Below are 8,646 nucleotides of genomic sequence, written 5' to 3' on the forward strand. Positions count from 1 at the left end.
ACACACACACACACACACACACACACACACACACACACACACACATCTCTCTCTCTCTCTCTCTCTCTCTCTCTCTCTCTATATATATATATATATATATATATATATATATATATATATATATATATATATCAGCAAGGAAGGACCAACTCTTAATAAAGAGGCAACATAATAGAGAAATAAACTAAAATGGGACATTATTTGAAAGATGAATATATGGACTGTTGTCCATTTAAATATTCCTTTACTACTGATTTAACTAATACTCTATCTAACTATCTATCTATCTATCTAGCTATCTATCCATCATCTATATATGCACATCTTGAAGTATATGAAGTTCTTAACTGTGATTTTGCACAACCAGTATGATTCTACATTGCCAGCTAAGCTAAATGTCTATCACGTAAGAGAGGGGTTTGCATTTATTAGTCAGTAACTTGTTTCTTTAAAAAATAAAGTTAGAGAAAAGAATACGAGGTTGACTGAGGTGCTACAGTTGAGGAAAGGATAAAATCATGGATATTGTTAAAACAATGATTGCATTCTGGGCTGGCTTTACAAAGATATCATTTGACAGAGAGAGAGAGAGAGAGAGAGAGAGAGAGATTATCAGTTTCCGTATTTCTTAGATGAGAGAAAGTATGGTAAGCCAAGGATAATATTGGTTCAGTTTCAATATGGTATGAAAGATAACACGTTTGTGTCAACCTTGGCAATTAAGATATACTATATAAGGTCAACCAGTCCTTATTGATTATGATTTCTCAGAATCTACATGCAACTGAATTTACAATTTGCTGTGGCAAGCAAGGAGTGTTTAAAATTGGTGAGTCAGTTATGGTTAAATAAAGAAATGCTAAATGCCGAAATTGGCTTTTGAGTAACATGTTAAGAGCTGGCTGTATTTCACAACATATTAATTTTAGTTTAAAATGGAGTTGATTGATTAAAATAATTTTAAGGCAAGGTAAATGCTGTTAATTATTAGTTCCTATAGGTTATTTTCTGGAGAATGCACAAAAACAATTTCTTAAACCAGGATTTTGTGAGGAAAGAGGGTAAGTTTCATAACTCATACAAAGTGCATAATTAGTGCAAAAACGACACACGGCAGCACGACATAAAATGCATAAAATTTAATAATATGGTAAGCGATTTCACACCCAAAAAATTGTGCTTCCTCAGACCATTAACACAACAAAATGAAGCAATTAAATACAGGAACTAATCGTCGTCAATTAACTCATTAAAATTCAGCCTGTCAAAATGCATTCATTGCACAGCATCCTATTAAAACACTATACTATTAACTTAATCATCTAAACATATAGCAACATACATCTAATGTAAAAATATGCATCTAATTTAATATAAAAATAAATCTACAGCATTTGTAAACACAGCAAGGTAGCAATTTTTTTCAGCCACGGGTGAGTGATTGCTGTGGCCATTTGTTCTATCTCAGATCACTCATCTTTTACCCTGGATCCCTGTGGTGTAGCACCTACAGCCACTATTAACCAGGGGTTAGCTACATACTCTGTGGCTGTTGGGGTCCCCTCAGTCAGCAAGGGAAGATCCACTCATGTCAGTCCTGGGAGAGGGAACAGGGATGGCTTCCATATTATGTCAGAATGCTGTACCCATCCCTGGGAAAGCTGCTTTTGCCATTAGTAATACAGTTAGCCCATTTTTCCTGTGAAAAAGAAACAGAAAACTAAAACTATCTATTCCTCCTCAAATTTCGTTATGCAGGAGTAGTTTACTGGATCTGGCTCTGGGTTTAATTCAGGCTACTGATCCTTTTTGTAAAGTAGTTTCTTGTAAAAGAAGGTAAGGATTACTCTTTTCCTGAAGAGATTCAAGATTTTGAATCTGAACAGGAAGATGAAGGGACAAATGCAAGGTTTTCTCCACATATTTCTGATCTGGACACAGAGGAGAGCTCAGTTTCTGACTCCCCATGTGTTTTTTTTTTTGTTTGTTTCCTTCAGACTATTGTTAGAATGTGCCTGTGTTTTCATCGGGAGAAATATGAGATTTCTTGATCCTTCAGAAAATGCTATGAGTTGTTACAGAAGTATTTTATAGAATCTGCACCCATTCCTACAGTTCTGTCTGCTTTAGAGGATGTGTGTGTTTCTGCTTGCAATTTACTTGATAGTCGTCCAGCTGCCCCTAAAAGGAAAACAGAATGTATAAAGTCCCTCTGTCTTTTAAGTTTTTATATGCACTGTTCATGGACCTAACCCAGTATATATAGCTTTAATTGATCCCACTGCTGCTAAACACTTAGTCATTTTCAATCCTATTCTTTCTCATAAGGATGAGAAAATTACTGATAATTAAATAATTACTTTTTTAAGCAAGGTTGTTCTTAGTTCCAATGAAAGAAAATGTTTGGTGGCCAGTTCTTGATCTTTCTTTCCTAAGCCTGTTTGTGATAGTGCCCAAATTCAAAATGATGCCACTTCACAACCTGTTACCTCTTCTTCTTCTTTCAAAATTCCTGGCAACACTAGACTTAAAAAATGCTTATCATTACATCCTTATTCATCCAGACTTCAAATATTTTTTAAGGTTTCGTGTGTCTGGATCAGATTATTAGTTCTCTGCCTTAACCTTCGAACTATCCACTGCACCAAGAGTGTTCACAAAGTGTCTAACTCCAGTTATGGCCCATCGCTGGCTACTGGGTATCCTTATTTTTCCATATTTAGATGACTTACTTAATCTTTGCAGAGTCTTTTGGAAAGTGTCAGGAATCTCCCTCTCAGATGAGAAATCTTTTATACAAGATGGAATTCCAGTAGAACATTCAAAAGTCTTTCTTGACACTTCACTCAGGATTGTGTTCCTGGAATGTCAACTAAACACCTCAGTTCAAAAAGCTTTTGTTCCACAGGAAAAAAATAGATCTATCTATCTCTAGATCTATTTCTGAGGTTTTCCACTCATATTTTGGTGACTGTAAGGAAATACCTCTGGAGTTTGGCTCTCATGATTTCTATGATTCTTATGATACCCTTGGCAAGACTCCACATCAGAAAGATAAAGTAGTCCCAGCACCAACACCTTTTGTCTTTTCAACTCCCAATGCTGAGATTTGTCAGAAGAAAAATTATTCGGTGGAGACAACAGACATCCTTAAATCCATGTCTCCTCTTCTCTTACCCTGCTCCAAAGCAGTCAGTCAGCACAGATGCCTCAGACTTTGCTCGAGAAACAGTTTCAGGAGGGATAAAAGTTCAAGGAACTCCAAGGACAGATGGAAGCACATAAATGTCAAAGAGATGCTTGTCCTGACTGAGGCACTCAACTTTTTAAATCATATTTGGTCCTCAGGTCCTCTTCAAGTTGTGACAGACAATACCATAGTCATGTGGTAAAATCAACAAGTAAGGGGAACCAGTTTGTATCTCCTTTGCAGACTAGCTATATTAGCTTGTGATATAGCTACATAGCAGAATCTCACTCTACAAGAATCTTACATTCCATCAGAGTGAAATTATATAACAGACAAGCTGAGCAGGACCAGAGCTGACCTTCACAAATGGAAACTAGATTAGGGGGTCTTCCAAGATTTGATGCAGCTCAGGGGTGTTCCTCAAGTAGACGTCTTTGCCTCCTCTCTGAACAATCAACTGGCAAGATTCTGTTCCAGGACTCCATGAAAGAAGACCTGGAATACATATGCCTTTTCTTCTCTTTTCCTTGGGCAAGAATGTTCCTGTATGCTTTTCCACCCTTGCCACTAATATCCGAGATACTTCTGAAGATTCAGAAGGAATCCCAAAGATCATTGTGATGATTCCCTTCTGGGCTAGGGAACTGGTTCTTCATTCCTTTGCAAAAGGGCAGGGGCAATTACTGCTAGCTTCCTCACAAAATGGATCTACTCATGCAAGAACAGGTGTGTTTGATACTCCCCGAAATCAATCAACTTCAACTGGCATGCCTGGATAATGGGGTCATAATTGCCTTTAGGCACCTCTTTACTGAACATGTGCAGCAGGTACTAATGGAGGCAAGAAAATCATATCTTAGAAAATTGGTACCAGCAACATAACCAGAAACTGTTCAGTGCTAGCTGTTGCCTGCTTTTACAATATTTGCATGAGTTAATATCCTATGTTTTTTCTTACTCCTCTATCAAGTTTCATTTATCGGCCATTTCAGCATGCTGCCCATGGATACTCCTCTTTGCATGCAGTATCATGTCAAAATGGTTTTGAAAGGGGTTTTGCATAAGAAGCCTCCAGAAAAACTGGTGGCCCCTTCTTGGGATCTTAATTTTGTGTTAGAGAAGCTAACACTTACTCCATTTAAACAGGGCTAACCTGGCTGACTTGAGGTTCTTAACATAGAAAACAGTTTTACTGATTGCTCTGACCTCTGCAAAAAGAGTGTCTGAGTTGCAAGCTCTTATGGTAAGTCAACTCTACCTTATTTTCCACAGGGACAGGGTTTCTTTCCTGCCTAGGGTGGTATCCGAGTTTTCTTTAAGCTAAACTATCCATCTCCCAGTTTTCTTTCCTGAACCTAAAAATGAGAGGGAAAGGATACTCCTTACTTTAGATGTCCACAGACAACTGAGGTACTATCTTGACAGATATAAATCTTTCATATCTTTAGACGAATTGTTTATTTCTTGTAAAGAAAGCAGGTAACAAGTAGGGACAATATGTGTCAAAATAGACTGTTTTGAAATGGTTGTCTAAAGCTATTACCTTTTGTTATAGTCACCATAACAAAACTATTCTAGGCAGGCCAAGGCCTAGTCTCCCAAGCTGCCTGACAGTCTGGGTGCGTGAAAGGTGCACTGAAGCTTTCAAAGCTGGTCAGCTTTTATATCCTTGGCTTGATATAACCCATATGGTTAAGGTTACTGCTGCAGTGATCATTTGAACATCTACTGTTATGGTAAGTTTACTTACACAACTGTACTTTCTATAGGATCGAGGGAAGCACAAACAGCATACGTTCAGACTGTGATGGAACTTCTAGCTACACAGTATGGGAGTAAAAGAAATCCACCAATATGTATATTGAAGCAAAGAGTAAAAAGGTCACACAGATTAACCATTTACAAACATACCTGTAGGCACTAGGAACTAGTGAAATTTTAAATAAAGAATTAGTGCTTCCGTTCACTGCTGTACTGTGAACTTTGTCAGATTCAGTTCTGAATCTGTTGAGGTTCACAGTACAGCAGTGAATGAAAGTGCTTATTCTATTTAAAAATGTTACTAGTTCCTCACACCTTGTTGTTGCTTTACCAAGTTTTTTAGGTGGATTTTGTTCATTAGATTAACCATTTACTAAAACGGCAACAGGTTGGATGCTGTTTTAGCATATTTTGCAAGCACCCTAATGCTTATGGGTTAGTTATGAGCCCTGCATTTCTAAAGCATAGCCAAACAATCCACTTATGCTATACTGATGAGATCAAAAAAAGGCAAAACAAGGCACATCTACAGCACTTATGCTATACGGATGAGATCAAAAAAGCCAAAACAAGGCATGTCTACAGCTAATGGAGTTTGGCTTGATTGGCCTGAGTTTACCCATAAACACATAAAAAGTAAAAAGTCGTGGGCATTCAAATCCATGTAGCTGAAACATGACCATGTCCTTAAGAGGTCATTTGTATATATCCAAAGTGCCTCCACCACCCAAAGTTTAAGGTATTACATAGAGAAAACTTTAGGTTGGCTGGATCTTTTTTGCAGTTTGCATATACATGTCTATCTATATCTATAAATATAAATATATATACATATACTTTAAAACTAAAAGATTATGTATGATAATTGCTGATTTATATACTAAATGTGTTATTAATCTTAAAGAACTTGAGCCGATAGGCAGACACCTCTCGAGTCTCTCAGTGTTGCATCGCACGTGCATTTGTATGCTACAGCAATAACTTGTTTTGCTATGTTAACCATAGCCCTATAGTATGCTTTGTCCGTTTTTAAAGTGCCTATCTGGGTTTTTGACTCAATTAAATTCTAAATACACCAGCTAAGGCATATATGTTTAAATGTCTGTTGCAAGTATAAACGCAGCAGTATCAGCACTGAATTGCATGTAAACTTAGAACGCCGCTATTACTCGCTGTTTGGCTGTGTTTCCGAACGCCTATATAGTGATTCAGTATGTAACTTGGTCTATTTCTCTGGGTTTATGTTTCTTGAAACCTATAAACAGTACCAGCAGTAGATTATGCTTTTGTAAGAATGTTTGACTAAAACGGAGCTACTTACTGCTACCTGGTTGCCTAGCTATTTAACAGATGTGCATACTCTGTTACAAAATGCTTAGCACCAAAGTTGTATTTAAATTGTTAAATAGAGTAGTCGCTACCTCTTAATAACCATTGTGTATTATGTTTTCAGGGTACTGTAATGTTTTAAACCTCTAACTACTCTTTTTAACTTAATTGAATCACTGAGCGAAGCCAATTTCAGCAATGCTATGCTGTATAATAATGCATATTTTATTACTTTTGTAACAGAAGTGAATGTTAGGCCTGTTTGATCAGTGGTTGCATCCCCATGCCTGAGTATCTCACACTGTTTGTATGTTTAATTACAGGAGGCTCCCCCTCTAACAAAGCCAAACGAATCTCACCCAGAAAGGAGTAATCCTGTACCTACTGCCCAAGGGTTCCCACCTGGGATTGAACTATCTCATTCTAAGGTTAATACCTGAAAACTTGTATCTATATCTAAATATCATTAGTGTGCGCTCTGGGTCTAAAAACATCTCTAGTTCCTATCACATAGCCTTAAACTACCCTAACTTCTAACTCTAAGGCATAGCTTTAGGAGTAAGTGTGCAAAAATTAAATCTATTCTTACTCTTGCTTTAGGAGTAAGTGTGCAAAAATTAAATCTGTTCTTACTCTTGCTCACTCTATTTTATTTTTTCCAAGGTCCCCTCACTATAGTATCATAGCCCATTACACAGTTTTAACCTTAAAAAAAACAATATTTCAGGCACAAACAAGTCAGCTTCTTATTAAATAATTCTTACCTTAGCCCTCCTCTTGTTTAATGAATTAGCCCTGCTCCGCTCCCCTCCCTGCCCCCAATTCCCACCCGCCCCAGTTCGTCTACATTTAAAGACACTTAGCCACACCCTAACTATTACTACAACCTATCAAATCCACTATCTTCTCTCCCTCTCTTCTATCCTCCCCACCTATCAGCAAATATCCCTCATTATCTCCCCGCCCACCTCCCTTCCATAGTACCCTTCCCCTGTACTTGCTTCTCACAATAGTTAACCCAAACATGCATATTACCAGAATGTTCTTATATACCCTACTACCCACCCTTGTCGCAACCTATATCCTAACTATGTATGAAACCCAACATCTTACCAGGTATCACTGCCAAGTAGGACAAATCCCCACATGAAAAAACAGCCTTTTTTAGATATATATTAAACCAGGACACTAAAACAAGTCAAAACATATCCTCATTTATTATCCAACAGACTATCAACCCACACCACACCAGTCCTAAAGCCAGACTTTTTGACAAACTTTTAAATAAACTTATGTGTATCATTATACAGTACAGACTAAACCTTATAATCTGTGGAGATATCCACCCCAATCCTGGCCCTATTACCCTTAACCTACCATCTAATAGAGATAGCTATAACAAAAATATAACCAGTAGACCCACCAACTCCCTCTTGATTTGCCATCTTAATATAAGAAGTATAAACAAAAAAATGCATGAACTTCATGCCCTCTTAGATGTCTATTTCCCTGAGATATTATGTCTAACTGAAACCTGGTTAAAACCATCTATCACTGATAATGAAATTTTTCCACCTGGCTATAATCTACATAGACTAGATCGGGCCACGAGGAAAGGGGGGGTGTAGCCATCCTCTATAAATCTGAACTAAACGTAACTATTGAAACTATCCAACCACCTCAGATCAATAACTCTGAAATATTAGCTACCAAATTCCATCTGAACAAAAGTAAAAGCATTAATATCATCTGTATTGACATTCCCCCAGGAAATAATGTAGCTACACTCGAAGACACCCTTCACTGGCTATCCTCTCAGTATACCCAAGAAACCCTAGTTATGGGAGACTTTAACGTAGACTGGGGCTCCTGTTCATCAAAATCCCCCTCCATTCATATTAACCTTCATGCATTCACTCAAACAATAGCCACCCCTACCAGAATTGATAAACGCTCCCATAAAGAGAGTATACTGGACTGGATACTTGTAAATAGTAACCCCCTAATGTACACTGCAGGTACCCTCCCAGATGATCTAAGTGATCATCTCCTAACCTATATAATTAAGCAAAAAGCTAACACCCCACAACAACCCTTGCTCAGGAAGGTTAGATGCAAAAGAGACCTTGATCCTGCTAAACTTCAACTGGAACTTAAATCCTGCAACTGGACTATACTAAAGCATCTCACCTTAGAGGAAGCTGTAACCTATTTTAACAACAAAATTATCGAAATCCTACACCTACATGCTCCTGTCCGCCTAAAAAGAATAAAAGGAAATAATGTTCCTTGGCTTTCCAAAGAAACAAGAACAAAAATCTATAGTAGAAATAAACTATGGGCCACCTGGCGAACTACCAAAAATC

This window comes from Protopterus annectens, chromosome 7.part1 (genome assembly GCF_019279795.1).
Source record: "Protopterus annectens isolate FY-2018-M chromosome 7.part1, PAN1.0, whole genome shotgun sequence".
Lineage (NCBI taxonomy): Eukaryota > Metazoa > Chordata > Ceratodontiformes > Protopteridae > Protopterus > Protopterus annectens.